The 17,085-nt window shown below is 46.7% G+C and overlaps 1 pseudogene; it reads right to left on the bottom strand.

Moving 5' to 3' along the window:
* Nucleotides 1-8,805: 8,805 nt before the first annotated feature.
* LOC138498189 (zinc finger protein 268-like) overlaps nt 8,806-17,085 on the bottom strand; it is a 58,768-nt pseudogene continuing 50,488 nt past the window's right edge.

Below are 17,085 nucleotides of genomic sequence, written 5' to 3'. Positions count from 1 at the left end.
TCACTCGCCCTATTGGAACGACTCATCATGTCGCCTCTTACAGCAACCACAATACAACAATCCACCATACAATGTAACATAGCCGACAGAAACCTAAGACTACGAGCAAGACTACCCAGAATCTTTGATCCGCTCATCAAATACGAAACTAACACCATTCGAGCCAAAAAGGAACCCACTCGCAAACCTTTCACCCACAACTACATTAAGCACAACAATTACCAAACAAACAAAGAAACAAATGCCACTCCTAATGCAGCAATAAATACTGTTACACACCCTAACCGCACACCTAAACTTAAAGGAGCCTTAATAAACGCTAGATCCTTAGTCGCCCATGCCATAGAAATATCTGAAGTCATCTCGACAGAAGACTACGACTTCCTAGCCATTACAGAAACTTGGCTGCATGAGGCATCAGGCCCAGCACTATCCCTAGCTGTGCCCAACAATTATACTATCCTCAGAACGGATAGGTGCGGAGCTCGAGGTGGCGGACTAGCCATCATCGTCAAAACTAAACTTGGGATGAGACTCACCCCCTCACCAACCATTGAATCTTGTGAGATAATGTCCACCAAGACATCAACAGCTAACTCTCAAACTCTTAACCTTCACTTGATATACAGACCTCCAGGTCCTATCAAGAATTTCATAGAAGACTTAACTACCATCCTATCAGAAAACCTCAAAGATACTACTCAATCAATACTACTAGGTGACCTCAATATTGGCTTCAATGACATCAACGACTCACAAGCCACAGCAGCATCCAACACCCTAACAGAACTGGGATACACCCAAAGAGTGTTTGAGCCCACCCATATCAAAGGGAGAACCCTTGATTGGATTGCTGACCACAACTGCAATATATCTACTCTCACCATCTCACCCCAAATCTGGTCAGATCACCATCTTATCTCATTCTCCTTGGACACCGTCACCCCTAAACTGCAACAACTGTGTGCACCACCCGCACTTACCAGAAACAAAAAAAACTTGACACTAGACAAACTACTCCCTGGCATCATGCCCACCTTGGACGCTTTACCTGATAACCTTAACCCTAACAGCCTAGTGGAAGAATTTAACAACATCATGAACAAAACCCTTGATGACATCGCACCACTCAAGCTCAGAAACAGCAAACCACAGAGCCACCTGAACAACTGGTTCACCCCTCTCCTAAAAAATCTGAGATTAGAAAAAAGGAAATGGGAAAATACGTGGAAAATTAGCCCCACTCCAGAAAATAAACTAAAACTAGTTAATATCTCCTCTCATTATAAAAAAGAAATCATCTTAGCTAAACAAGAGACCTACAATAACAGAATTACACAAGCTAAATCAAGCACAAAAGAACTGTTCGCCATACTCAGAGAACTGGAAAACCCAATAACACCTCAAGATAACTGTCTTAAAGACAAAAAGTGGTGCTCTGAAATCCAGCAAGCTCTCTCTAACAAAGTCCGAAACCTTCAAAAGAAAATAGAACTAAAACGCGAGACCTTAGCATCCAATATATTACCGCCTACTAAGACACTTGCTAACTTCAAACCCACTACGCAATTCCACTTCTCCAAAGTCTCCATACTAGAAGTAGAAAAAGTAATACTCGGCCTAAAACCGTCCAACTGCAAAGGAGACCCATGTCCAGCACAACTCATCAAAGATGCCGCACGAGATCTAGCACCATTTATCACTAAGTTAATTAATGCCTCCTTTACCACAGGCATTATCCCCAGTAACTTAAAAGAGTCTTGGGTGCTCCCACTCTTAAAAAAGGCTACTTTAGACCCCACTATACCCACCAATTATAGACCCATCACTACGGTACCGTTCCTTTTGAAGATACTGGACAAGGTGGCATATATCCAAATCCAGAATTTCCTGGAACAAAACCAACTATTAGGCTCCCGACAATCTGGCTTCCGCCCTCTTCATGGCACAGAAACTGCACTGATTGACCTTAAAGCCCAAATAGACAAAGTACGAGATTCTGGAAAACCAGCACTCCTCCTGCTACTAGACCTATCGGCCGCTTTTGATTTAGTGGACCATAAAGTCCTATGTAACCACCTAGATTCAGCAGCACACTTCTCCACTGAGGCCATAGCATGGATACAATCCTTCCTTAGTGACCGCACCATGAGGGTTTTCTCACCTACAGCAGCTGCAGACCCCATCCCTATTACCTGCGGTGTGCCACAGGGATCGTGCGTTTCACCAACGCTATATAACATATTCACTAAGCCCCTGTTTGATGATTTGGACCATCTGGGTATCACGTATACTAACTACGCTGACGATACCCAGATCCTCCTCCCACTCACGGGGGTTTACGAAAAAGATCTAGCACTGGTGAACAAAATATACAGCATCGTTCAGGCATGGATGGCAACCCACGGCTTATGCCTGAACGATGATAAAACTGAGCTTCTCATCCTAGGCACCGCACCCCTCATCAATAAACTAAGCACAAATTACTCTTCCTTTATCATAGATGGGAACTGCATACAAGTTGCTAAAGAAGTTAAAACATTAGGGATCTACCTTGATTCTACCTTATCATTTTCCAAACAGGTAAATTCCCTAGCTTCCTCAACAGCCTACACATGTAAGCTCATTAGAGCAGGAAAACAATTCCTATCCCAGCACAGTTGTCTAACACTAGCCAGAGCCCTTATCATCTCTAAACTAGATTATTGTAACGCACTGTACATAGGAGCCACTAAATCCATCATCAACAAAATCCAGATACAGCAAAACAAGGCCCTCCGAGCGGCTTTGGACATCCCCAGGAGAGAACACATTACAGAAACAAGAAGGAAACACAAATGGCTCTCCACCCATGAGAAAATCAAACTTAAAACTGCATCTCTCACATACAAATCTCTACACAACAAAGCCCCTCAATACCTTAAGGACAGATTCACCAGATCACACTCCACAAGACAAACCAGACTTGCCTACACCAATCGCCTCCAAGTACCTCGCTTTAAACTGACCACCATAGGCGGGGCCAGCTTCCCAGTCAAAGCTGCTCAATTGTGGAACGAATTACCCACTACCGCGAGGCTAGAACATTCTCCTTCCAAATTCAGGCAAATTGTAATTAACTGGCTGACGACAGCTATTGCTAATTGAAATTATGATAATGCTCACGCCTGTTTTGCTACACAGCATCTATACTATATGATTGTAAACTTGTATTGTAAACTTGCATCTGTAACTTGTAATTATCTGTAACATGTAACTGTAACCTGTAATTTATGCTCTAAGCTGTACATCTTCTTACTTCCTGCGCCCTTATACCCCAGGGTCCGGTGCGCATAATAAATACCAAACAAACAAACAAACAAACTTATTACATTCAGAACATAACTATGATTTCTCATATAACAAGTTGATTATCTTGCTTGAAAGCCTTATCACATTGAGGACATGTATATGCTTTCTCCCCCACTGTGATTTCTGTTATGTTTTAAAAGATGACAGATGTGTGGAGAGCCGTGTTCAATCTGTGGTATTTCCTTTATTACATGTGCTCTATACACCAACAAGCATTTGTCTTAGTCCTGACGAAGGTCATTGTCAACAACCGTATGACGGGATACATGGGATATAGGTGCACCCAGTAATTACAGGCCGAAACACAAAGTGTCGACATGTTTAGAAAAATCCCCTTAAATTATATTTTATTTACTTATTCTATTGGCCATTTATAAGGCACTTGTACAACAAAAACAGTGTTTCAAAGTGCCACAAGGCAGGAGGGAAAGGGAACAAGTGAACAAGCAAAGCAATAACATTGACAAGAATAAATCATAGAAATAACTCCGGTCCTATTAGGCCTTGTGACATTCGGATCGAGCAAGTTGAGAGAGAGAGAGAGAAAGTGAGAGAGAGAGAGAGTGAGAGAGAAAGTGAGAGAGAGAGAGAGAGAGAGAGAGAGAGAGAGAGAGAGAGAGAGAGAGAGGTAGGGGTGGGGATAGGAGGGTCCAACTAGGGTGGAAGTGCCAATTGTGCCAGTTGAAGAGGCAGCAGGTGTCATGCCTGCGCCATGGGCACATCCATTTTAGCTCCATTTGGACTTTGCTACTTAATGATTATTGTCAACTAACTACGCATACCATAATGCACCTGGCCGCAAGCATTGTTTCCTGGCCGTTCCTATTGGATTTCTATGGAACTACACCCCCCAGAAGCCTTAGAGTCTGGTCCTGCTTCCACCAGCCCAGGAACAGAAAGGGAGGTGGCCGATTGCCTGCAGGTGTGATTCGCCAGGTGAAACCAATTAGCCTGCCTCTGTGCTGGGCTAGGCAGTATAAAGGCTGCTGCCTGCAGTGGCTCAGCCTCTTGCATCTGAGAGTCCTTCCTCCACCTTTCGCGAGTGTCTTCGGATCCTTGTATGCTGTTTACCCTCACTCCTGCTTGGACCCTGCCTTGCAGCTTGTTACACCCTGCTGCCTACAGCCCTAGCCTTTTGGGCTCCCTGCCTTGTTGCTTGCTCCACCCTGCTGCCTCCAGTCATAGCCTTCCAGGCTCCCTGCCTCTCAGCCCTGCTCCTCTGGGCTCTCCACACTGCAGCTGATCACGCTCTGCTGCCTTCCAGTCTCCGCCCTTGCCCTGCCGGGGTCTCTACATTGCAGCGGATCACGCTCTGCTGCCTTCCAGTCTCCGCCCTTGCCCTGCCGGGCTCTCCACATTGCAGCGTATCACGCTCTGCTGCTTTCCAGCCTTAGCCCTTGTCCTCAGGGCTCCCTGCTCTGCAGCCTGCCTCTCTCCGGCTTCCTTTGCCCTTGTCCTCTGGGCTCCCTGCTTTGCAGCCTATCTCACACCGGCTGCCTTAGCCCTTGTCCTCAGGGCTCCCTGCTCTGCAGCCTGCCTCTCTCCGGCTGCCTTTGCCCTTGTCCTCTGGGCTCCCTGCTCTGCAGCCTGCCTCTCTCCGGCTGCCTTTGCCCTTGTCCTCTGGGCTCCCTGCTCTGCAGCCTTCCTCACTCCGGCTGCCTTTGCCCTTGTCCTCTGGGCTCCCTGCTCTGCAGCCTTCCTCACTCCGGCTGCCGTAGCCCTTGTCCTCTGGGCTCCCTGCTCTACAGCCTACCTTTCTCCGGCTGCCAACAGCCCTTGTTCTCTGGGCCTCCTACTTGCAGCTTATCACGCTCCGCTGCCTACCCCCTACCTTTTTCCCCGCTGGGTCCTCGGCCTAGCAGCCCTCTACAGCCCTCTGCAACCTTCTACATTCGGCGGCCCTGCCCCTCAGGGTTCACTCCTTACTGCCCGGCCCTTCTGGGATCCTTGCCGTGCAGTCTGCTTTACTCTGTTGCCCTAAGCCCTTTTCCTCTGATATTTCTACCTTACCGTCCCACTCTTGTGGGCTTACTCATTGCCTTCCTGCTCCTCTGAGCTCTCCACCTACCTTTCTGTCCTCTGTTATCATATCCTGTTACTCGACTTTCCCTTCCTATCCTTCTGCTAGATTGCTATCATCTCCTTTCCTGGATTTGTCTGTTGTATCTTCTCTTGTACTGTTTGTAGACCCTTTGTACAGAGCTTGTCTGCTGGTTCCCATCAGTCAACCTCTGCCCCTTCCCTTGTCTCGTTTCTATATCACAGACACCCATAGCTGCTGTTCCAAGTTATGAGCAAACAGCGTGGGACTCTGTTATAGCAAACTGTGCAGAAGGCTAGAGTATTTCCAAGGTTCGTGGAATACTCTTTCCCTATTCTGCATACACCCCAAGAGGGTATTCACTCTGTACCTTTTCCCTTGCTACTCTTCCCTACTCTTCGCTCCCTTTCCTTTCCGCTGTGTGTGTTCCTATCTGTCCACTTTATTTCAGCACCCAAACTCTTCTGGGTGTCTTGTGCCACTCTTATTAGAGTGCCATCCCTGACAGCAGGTAAGTGCAAGGTCAGAGGAAACCAGTCAGGGGGAGGTCAACCGTCGACCAGTGCAAGCCTGAGACAAGCACCCAACAGGCAGGTGTGGGCCCAAAGGCAAGTGCAGGAGGGCCGATGTTGGTGGTGATTGGGCAGATGGTCAGTAGCCTGTTTGGACTCTTAAGGGACCTGGCCACCAATCCTAGCGACTGTGGGATGGTTAGCACAGGAGAGGGAAGGAGGAAGAGGAAACGGACGGACGGAAGCCTCTCGCTCTCACACTCCACCTGAACCTCCACCTCAACAAAACTTTGAAAGGCAGCAAGCGTCTCCACCTGGCAACCCTCAACTCTCGCTCTGCCATCAAACACTCTGCCGACATCTGCCTTCTCCTTGAAGACACCGATCTGGACATACTTGTACTCACTGAAACCTGGTTCAATGCCAGCTCAGTTACCTCTTTTGACTCCCTTCTACCCGAAGGCTTTAAGATCACCTCAAGGCCTCAACCCCACCATGCTGGTGGCAATGTTGCCTTAATCCTCCCCGAGTGGATTCCTTCTTCCACCCTACCCACTCGGCCTTATTCATCCTTTGAGAGCGTAGTATGCAAATTGGTCATCTCTCCTTCCACAACCTTGACGATTGCTACCATCTACCAGCCACAGGGCAATTCTCTCTCTTCCTCTCTGAGTGGGCAGACTTTTGTTCCTCCCTACTCACTACCACTTCCAACCTGCTACTACTAGGTGACTTCAACTATCACCTAGACACCCCTTGCACAGCAACCACCCTCTTCACTGACCTCTGTTCCTCTCTATCCCTCTCTCCACTCTATCCCTCTCCTTTCTCCCCTCTGGCCCTACCCATTCTGCTGGACACATGCTAGACGCCATCATACAATTCAACCTCACTCTCTCTACTCCCCTGGATACCCCCCTCTCCTGGTCTGACCACTCTCTCCTCTCTACTCATCTAGTCCGATATGGCCCTTTGACAACGCCTAATAAAGCTCTGCCAGCCTCATTCATGAACATCCGTCCGATGAAATGAGTGCCGCTGCATTCTCTTCCACTTTCATTCCCCCACGCTCACCCAATACAGACTCTACCACTGCTTCTGCCCTCAACAACCTCTATCTGTCCATTACCAACACCCTTAACATCCTTGCCCCAGTCATGAGGATCCACCTGAAACCTGCCTCCATGAATAACACCTGGTACGACTCCGTACTTGCAGACCAAAAACGTATGTGCAGGGCTGCAGAAAGGAAGTGGCATACCTCAGGTGCACCCTCTGACAAACTGGCCTGCTGCCTGTCCCAGAGATACTACAGACTCTCCATCCGTGCCAGAAAAAGAACCCATATTCAGGCATGAGTGTCCAATGCTTCCAGCAACATGGCTGAACTATTCAAAATCTGTAGGGAACTTGCCAACCCGTCCGCAGTATCTTCTGTCCCTACTCCTTCACAGGCCCTATGCAATTGACTCACCTCTCACTTCATTTCCAAAACCAAGACATACTCAACAACCTTGTCACACACTCTTCCATCTCAACCCTCTCCCCTCTATCCCCCTTTGCACCCATACTCCTCCTTTTCCTCCTTCGCTCCTGTCTCCCCTGAAAAAGTCACCAGAGTTGCCAACTCCATGAATGTGTCTTCCAAATAGGTTGCCCCATGTTCTTCCAGAACCATGAAGGACATTCCCACTCTCACACCTGCTCTTGCTGATCTCTGCAACCACTCCTTTGCTACTGGTTCCTTTCCATCCTCCCTCAAGCACTCCCTTGTGTGCCCCCTACTTAAAAAACCCCTGCAGACCCTTCCTGCCCAGTCAACTACCAACCCATTTCCATCACCCCCTTCCTGGGGAAATTGCTCGAGAAGTTGGCCATCCTCAACTGAACTCACACACCAAACTTGTTGGCGGTCTACAGACCACCAGTCTGGATTCTGAGCATCCAGACACACGGGAACTGTTCTTCTGAACACCCATGAAGAACTGCTCGCAACCCTTGACTCCAACTCCCCTGCTGTCCTCATCCTCCTTGATCTCTGTTCGGTATTTGACAGAGTGAACCATTATATCCTCACAAAAAGGTTCCATGATACCCTTGGTATCTCAGATCGGGCACTGGACTGGCTCACCTCCTTCCTTACTGACCGTTCCTCCAACACCATTCTGGGCCCTTTCTCCTCCCCTACTTCCTCCTCCAACTGTGGCGTTCCCCAGGGCTCTATTCTCTTGCCCTGGCTCTTTACCATATCCCTTTCTCTGCTGGCATGCCTCAATTCCTCCTTCTCCCCCAACTTCCAGTGCTAACTACATAATGATTCCCTTGCAACTTCCTTCATACCTGACTGCCTCTCTGCCATCCAGACCTGGTGCACTGCTAATGACCTCTGCTTCAATGCCAGCAAAACAGATATTCTCCCTGTTGGGTCCCCTGCACCCCATTTCTTCCCTTCACTCTGTCCTTCCCCCTCCTCTGTAGCCAGGCATCTCTGAGTCATCTTCGTTCCCTTCCATTCTTTCATCCCTCATATTCAGGACATTGTCAAGAAATCCCACTTTCAGCTTTTCCTTCTCAAAGGAACGCTACCCTTCCTCGCCTTCCACCAGACACTCAATGTTACCCGTGCTCTGGTTCTCTCCGGGCTTGACTATTGCTACAGCCTCCTGTTAGGCAGAAACCTGTGCAGTTCCCTCTGGGACCACTGCAAAAGATTTAAAACTACAGGTGTTTGGCAGTAAACCCACTTGGTAGCAGTCTGTATCACACAGATTCACTTGGTAGCTGTGGCTGAGCAGTCAGACTTCCCTCAAGAAGAGTTAGGCAGTATACAGAGTATTCACAATAGGTCAAAAGAACACAGTAGAACAAGTAAACACTGACCAGGGGTTGGTGTAAAAGAGATATAATTATTTATTTAAAACCACATCTAGAAAAACACACAGGCACTAATAGTAAGCAATTCAAAAACACGGTCACTAAAAGATATACACTCCCTTAGAAGAATATTACACAAGTCTTAAGTAAAGCCCCCCTTATTTTCAGACAGTGGTGAGCGCTTAACACAGATGGCACTCTAATAATTCGTTTTAAAAGGGAGAGAAAAGCAGAGAATAAATTGAAGCAGGTCCCAACACTTTTACAAGAACACAACAAGGGAGGAAGGCAAAGTAAAACCGTGAAGTTAGAGTTCAGTAGGCTGGATCCACTTTAAGAGGATCAAACGAAATGCGTCCAAGGTCACACGGTTGCAGTGCACAAAAAGGGCCTCATTACAACCCAGGCGTTAAGGGTTTAACAGCGCCGTCGGCGCCGTTAACCCTTAACGCCTGATTACCATTTTAACGCCTGCTTTTAGCTAAGGGACCTTGTAGTAGGGCGGTAAGGGATTACCGGCACCGGTCTCCTTACCGATGCCCGGTATCCTTTACCACCCTACTCGGAATGAGGTCTTATACCTTCAAAGACTTATCACATTTAGAACATGTCTATGGTTTTTCCCCAAGCATCCTTTATCTGATGTATCACACGTTGATAATTTTTGCTTGAAAGTCATTTCTCATTGAGGACATGATTATGGCTTCCCCCCCATGCGATCTGTCTTATGTATGAAGCGCTTTGAAACACTTTGTGTATAGGCGCTATATAAATAAACAATCATATCATATCATATCATATCATGAATAGTTCACTGTTTTGCTTGACAGCCTTAACACATTAAGAACATGCATATGACTTCCCCCACAGTGTGATTCTTCTGATCAATAGACTCTTCACATCGAAAAATGTATTACATTCATAATATATGTAGGGCCTCATTACATGGAATGCGGTAAGGGTTTACCGGTACCGGTAAGGGCACCGGTACCGGTAAACCCTTACCGCCTTACTATGAGGTCCCTTTGCAGGACCCGACCTCAACAGCTGGTTTTACCAGCCGTTAAGGAACGGGCCCGCAAAGGGACCTTGGTGCTAATTACGGTACCGCAATTTGCAGTACCGTAATTAGCTCCTTCCCCATTCCCATTGAGCCCTATGGGGGCAAAAATGGGAATGGGAAGTGCCTTGGTGAATGGGGAATTACCGCCCCCGCTCACCTTGGAGTAGGGCGGTAATTCTGCCATCCACCAAGGCGGACACAGTAAAATACCAGCGGCAACCATGGCGCTAACAGCGCCATGGTTACCGCATACCGTGTAATGAGGCCCACAGTCTCAAACGTGTGATTTCTCTGAAGTAACATTAAACTATGCTTTTCCTTGAAAGACTTATCACATCGAGGACATGCATATGGGTTCCCACCAGTGTGTTTTCTCTGATGTCACATTTGATCTCTCTTTTGCTTGAAAGCCTTACAAATTCATGCATGCGTGTACATAGTTCCCTCCGTATGATTCCTCTTCTGTGTCAATAGAGAACTGATCAGCATTCAAGACTTATCACATTCAGAACATGCATATGGTATCACCCAGTGTGATTACTTCGATGTATCACAAGTTGATCAATTCACTTGAAAGTCTTATCACATTGAGGACATGCATATGAGTTCCCACCAGTGTGTTTTCTCTGATGTCACATTTGATCTCTCTTTTGCTTGAAAGCCTTACACAGTCATGCATGCCTGTACATAGTTCCCTCCGTGTGATTCCTCTTCTGTGTCATTAGAGAACTGATCAGCATACAAGACTTATCACATTCAGAACATGCATATGTTTATCACATTCAAAACATGCATATGATTTCACTCCAGTGTGATTTCTCTGGTGTATCAATAGCTCACCCTTTCTCTTGAAAGAATTATCACATTCAGAACATGAATATAGTTTCTCCCCAGTGTGACTCATCCTATGTAGCAATAGATGCCTCTTCTCCTTGAAAGCCTTATCACATTCAGAGCATGCATATGGTTTCACCCCAGTGTGACTCATCTGATGTTGCAATAGTTGGCCCTTTGCCTTGAAAGACGTATCACATTCATAACAATGCATATGGTTTCCCCCCAGTGTGACTCATGCTATGTATCAATAGATGCCTCTTCTCCTTGAAAGCCTTATCACATTCAGAGCATACATATGGTTTCTCCCCAGTGTGCATTCTCTGGTGTACCAATAGCGCACCCTTTCTCTTGAAAGACTTAGCACATTCAGAACATGAATATGGTTTCTCTCCAGTGTGACTCATCCTATGTAGCAATAGATGCCTCTTCTCCTTGAAAGCCTTATCACATTCAGAGCATGCATATGGTTTCACCCCAGTGTGACTCATCTGATGTTGCAATAGTTGAGCTTTTGTCTTGAAAGACTTATCACATTCAGAACATATATATGGTCTCTCCCCGGTGTGATTCATATGATGTATCACAAGTTGATAATGTTGCTTGAAATCCTTATCACATTCGGAACATGCATATGGTCTCTCTCCAGTATGATGTGTCTGGTGTACCAATAGTTTACCCTTTGTCTTGAAAGACTCATCACATTCAGAGCATGTATATGGTTTCTCCCCAGTGTGATTTCTTTGATGCATCAATAGGCTACCCTTATACTTGAAAGCCTTATCACATTCAGAGCATGCATATGGTTTCTCCCCAGTGTGATTTCTCCGATGCACCAATAGATTACCCTTATGATTGAAAGCCTTATCACAGTGATCACATGCATATGGTTTCTCACCAGTGTGCATTCTCTGGTGTACCAATAGCGGGCCCTTTCTCTTGAAAGACTTATCACATTCAGAACATGCATATGGTTTCACCCCAGTGTGATTTCTCTGGTGTACCAATAGCTCACCCTTTATCTTGAAAGCTTTATCACATTCAGAACATGCATATGGTTTCTCCCCAGTGTGACTCATCCTATGTATTAATAGATGCCTCTTCTCCTTGAAAGCCTTATCACATTCAGAACATGCATATGGTTTCACCCCAGTGTGAGTTCTCATGTGTACCAATAGCTCACTCTTTCTCTTGAAAGCCTTATCACATTCAGAACATGCATATGGTTTCTCCCCAGTGTGACTCATGCTATGTATCAATAACTGCCTCTTCTCCTTGAAAGCCTTATCACATTCAGAACATGCATATGGTTTCACCCCAGTGTGACTCATTCTATGTAGCAATAGCCGCCTCTTCTCCTTGAAAGCCTTATCACATTCAGAACATGCATATGGTTTCTCCCCAGTGTGACTCATCCTATGTAGCAATAGCTGCCTCTTCTCCTTGAAAGCCTTATCACATTCAGAACATGCATATGGTTTCACCCCAGTGTGACTCGTCTGATGTTGCAATAATTTACCCTTTTTCTTGAAAGCCTTATCACATTCAGAACATGAATAAGGTTTCCCACCAGTGTGAATTCTCTGATGAATTATTAGATCACTTGTTTCTTTAAAAGTCTTGTCACACTCTTTCTCTTCAATGTGTAATTTTTGATGGTGCAATATACGGCATGTTTCACTAAAAGTAGCTTCACATTCAGAACATTCAAAATGTACCTCCATTCTGAGGACGCTATTTTCAAATAGTGATTTCTTTGTAAGGAGCTCCTTGTCAAACTCAACCTGAATGCCTCAGTTGGTCTCACCAGTTCAGATGCATTTTTACAGACTTCAATGTCAAGAATGAGCCACTATCCTCGGCCAGAGCAGGCAGATCTGAGATTAGAACCATTCTACGTCCAGAGCATGGTTTCTTGCCTTGTGTTCATGCTTTTTAGTCTTTACTAAATGTCATCTGCCACTGGAACAACAACTATTGACTATCACCACAGCAGCGGTGCTATTGATTCTGAAGCATAAAGTCCAAAGTTGGTGTTCAGCATCTTTTTCATACTGAATGTGGCACACCAGTGCATTTACACAATATTTGGTAAGGAGGTTCTACACAATGCCTGAAAATGCTGTGCCTCTACTTTAAAGTGGCAGCCATTGTCCTCGCCTCTGTTCAGTATAGATTCAGTGGTCTACCATTAGATTATGTCCTGAACGACTTGTCGCAGCCAGTGAACCATTTCTTCCACGGTCAGAGGCTCCAGGTTGGGAGTGACTGTCATGAGAAAGAAGCAGATGAGGTTGCTATCATACTAGACCCAGCTATCAGAGGAAAGCTTTCTTTAAACATTTCACAGTTTTCCAATCCCTGTTTGAAGGAAAAGGAAAAACAGGATTAGTGTTCCATAAGCGACAAATACATATTTCTTATTTTAAAAATCATATGTGAAAAGCAAAAAGGCATGTTTCAACTTTATAATACTGGTTTCATGAAATCCTGGAATTTGTATGCAGGACACTGAGTTAAATGAATAGTGTAACTTGTCCCCAATTCCATGAACAGGATTAACACATAAATCTCTAAACATGTGGCCCATTGACCATTCATCCTTTGTCACAGAAATGAATAAAGGTGTGACCCAACTAGCCAACAGCCAGGATGAACACAATGCAGTGACGTGCAGCCACGGAAGTCTGAGAAATGGCCAACCCGTCAGTCGAGTCATTTCTGGTTGTGGTCAATTAACCAGCTCCACAGTGCACAGAAAAGATGGTGGAACAGGAACAAAGAGGAAAGGAAAGGTTGACTGCATTGAGATAAAAATAATGGGAGGCATGGCCATTTTGTCGAGTTACTATCTCAATACCTGCAGTGGAACCACAACTTACTGGAGTTTTACAGACGCAGATTTTGCGAGAGGAGGAAATAAGTACATCTTAGTAATTCACATATTCCGCCTACACCCTATGGAAGTCACGCTGTAGGGTGAGAAGAAGGAGTGGAGACAAAAAACTTCTCAGACACAGAGCCTATAGCTGAGGAGGGGGAGACGGTGGGTTGCAGAGAAATGGGGAGACACTCCGAAAGTACACTGAGACAGAGGGCCTCATTACGACTTCGGTGGTAGCCATGCCGCTATTGGCGGCATGGCTGCCACCGAAATTGTCTCCGGTTCCGGGTTCCCTGAATGGGGAAGTAATGGGCCATTCCGAGTATGGAGGGCCCAGTACTTCCTCCTTCAGGGAACCCGGGCCCTGTCCTTCCCCATTCCCATTTGAGCCCCCATAGGGCTCAAATGGCAATGGGGAGGGAGCTAACAACGGGCTTGCGTCTTGCAAGCCTGTTGTTAGCTCCCTACTCCCCTCACGGCACCCGCTCTGTACGTCTGGTCAAACCAGACGTGCAGAGCGGGTCCCGCGAGGGGACCTCGTAATCAGGCGGTACGGGGTTGGTCGGTATGGCGCCGTTAACCCCTTTCCGACTGACTTGTAATGAGGCCCAGAGTACTTTCAGAGCATGAGCAGAACAGAGAGGAATCGCAAGTGAAGAAGCACATTATGGGAGTTGTGGTGCAGACACAAAGAACAAAAGGCAAAGAAAATGCACAGGAAGGGAAATTAATCAGAACTGCTGAAAAACTGAAGTCAAACAGGTGCATGCTAGGGGGAGAGGTCCAGACATTCCCGAAAGGAGTGTGAGATGCACAGGGAGGGAGATTAATCAGAACTGCTGAAAAACTGATAGGAAGTCAAACAGGTGAATGCTAGGAGGAGAAGTCCAGACATTCCCCAAAGGAGTGTGAGATGCACGGGGAGGGAGATTAATCAGAACTGCTGAAAAACTGATAGGAAGTTAAACAGGTGCATGCTAGGGGGAGAAGTCCAGACATCCCCCAAAGGAGTGTGAGATGCACGGGGAGGGAGATTAATCAGAACTGCTGAAAAACTGATAGGAAGTCAAACAGGTGCATGCTAGAGGGAGAAGTCCAGACATTCCCCAAAGGAGTGTGAGATGCACAGGGAGGGAGATTAATCAGAACTGCTGAAAAAATGATAGGAAGTCAAACAGGTGCATGCTAGGGCGAGAAGTCCCGACATTCCCCAAAGGAGTGTGAGATGCACAGGGAGGGAGATTAATCAGAACTGCTGAAACACTGATAGGAAGTCAAACAGGTGCATGCTAGAGGGAGAAGTCCAGACATTCCACAAAGGAGTGTGAGATGCACAGGGAGGGAGATTAATCAGAACTGCTGAAAAACTGATAGGAAGTCAAACAGGTGCATGCTAGGGGAGGAGTCCAGACATTCCCCAAAGGAGTGTGAGATGCACAGGGAGGGAGATTAATCAGAACTGCTGAAAAACCGATAGGAAGTCAAACAGGTACATGCTAGGGGGAGGAGTCCAGACATCCCCCAAAGGAGTGTGAGATGCACGGGAGGGAGATTAATCAGAACTGCTGAAAAACTGATAGGAAGTCAAACAGGTGCATGCTAGAGGGAGGAGTCCAGACATCCCCCAAAGGAGTGTGAGATGCACGGGAGAGAGATTAATCAGAACTGCTGAAAAACTGATAGGAAGTCAAACAGGTGCATGCTAGGGGGAGCAGTCCAGATATTCCCCAAAGGAGTGTGAGATGCACAGGGAGGGAGATTAATCAGAACTGCTGAAAAACTGATAGGAAGTCAAACAGGTGCATGCTAGAGGGAGGAGTCCAGACATTCCCCAAAGGAGTGTGAGATGCACAGGGAGGGAGATTAATCAGAACTGCTGAAAAACTGATAGGAAGTCAAACAGGTGCATGCTAGAGGGAGGAGTCCAGACATTCCCCAAAGGAGTGTGAGATGCACAGGGAGGGAGATTAATCAGAACTGCTGAAAAGCTGATAGGAAGTCAAACAGGTGCATGCTAGAGTGAGGAGTCCAGACATCCCCCAAAGGAGTGTGAGATGCACAGGGAGGGAGATTAATCAGAACTGCTGAAAAACTGATAGGAAGTCAAACAGGTGCATGCTAGGGGGTGAAGTCCAGACATTCCCCAAAGGAGTGTGAGATGCACAGGGAGGGAGATTAATCAGAACTGCTGAAAAACTGATAGGAAGTCAAACAGGTGCATGCTAGGGGGTGAAGTCCAGACATTCCCCAAAGGAGTGTGAGATGCACAGGGAGGGAGATTAATCAGAACTGCTGAAAAACCGATAGGAAGTCAAACAGGTGCATGCTAGGGGGAGGAGTCCAGACATTCCCCAAAGGAGTGTGAGATGCACAGGGAGGGAGATTAATCAGAACTGCTGAAAAACCGATAGGAAGTCAAACAGGTGCATGCTAGAGGGAGGAGTCCAGACATCCCCCAAAGGAGTGTGAGATGCACGGGAGGGAGATTAATCAGAACTGCTGAAAAACTGATAGGAAGTCAAACAGGTGCATGCTAGAGGGAGGAGTCCAGACATCCCCCAAAGGAGTGTGAGATGCACGGGAGAGAGATTAATCAGAACTGCTGAAAAACTGATAGGAAGTCAAACAGGTGCATGCTAGGGGGAGCAGTCCAGACATTCCCCAAAGGAGTGTGAGATGCACAGGGAGGGAGATTAATCAGAACTGCTGAAAAACTGATAGGAAGTCAAACAGGTGAATGCTAGGAGGAGAAGTCCAGACATTCCCCAAAGGAGTGTGAGATGCACAGGGAGGGAGATTAATCAGAACTGCTGAAAAACTGATAGGAAGTCAAACAGGTGCATGCTAGAGGGAGGAGTCCAGACATTCCCCAAAGGAGTGTGAGATGCACAGGGAGGGAGATTAATCAGAACTGCTGAAAAACTGATAGGAAGTCAAACAGGTGCATGCTAGAAGGAGGAGTCCAGACATTCCCCAAAGGAGTGTGAGATGCACAGGGAGGGAGATTAATCAGAACTGCTGAAAAGCTGATAGGAAGTCAAACAGGTGCATGCTAGAGTGAGGAGTCCAGACATCCCCCAAAGGAGTGTGAGATGCACGGGGAGGGAGATTAATCAGAACTGCTGAAAAACTGATAGGAAGTCAAACAGGTGCATGCTAGAGGGAGAAGTCCAGACATTCCCCAAAGGAGTGTGAGATGCACAGGGAGGGAGATTAATCAGAACTGCTGAAAAACTGATAGGAAGTCAAACAGGTGCATGCTAGGGCGAGAAGTCCCGACATTCCCCAAAGGAGTGTGAGATGCACAGGGAGGGAGATTAATCAGAACTGCTGAAACACTGATAGGAAGTCAAACAGGTGCATGCTAGAGGGAGAAGTCCAGACATTCCACAAAGGAGTGTGAGATGCACAGGGAGGGAGATTAATCAGAACTGCTGAAAAACTGATAGGAAGTCAAACAGGTGCATGCTAGGGGAGGAGTCCAGACATTCCCCAAAGGAGTGTGAGATGCACAGGGAGGGAGATT

The sequence above is a fragment of the Ambystoma mexicanum genome, chromosome 5q (genome assembly GCF_040938575.1).
Source record: "Ambystoma mexicanum isolate Mex_15411 chromosome 5q, UKY_AmexF1_1, whole genome shotgun sequence".
In the NCBI taxonomy this organism is placed as follows: Eukaryota; Metazoa; Chordata; class Amphibia; order Caudata; family Ambystomatidae; genus Ambystoma; species Ambystoma mexicanum.
This window is presented reverse-complemented; position numbering and strand designations above follow the sequence as displayed.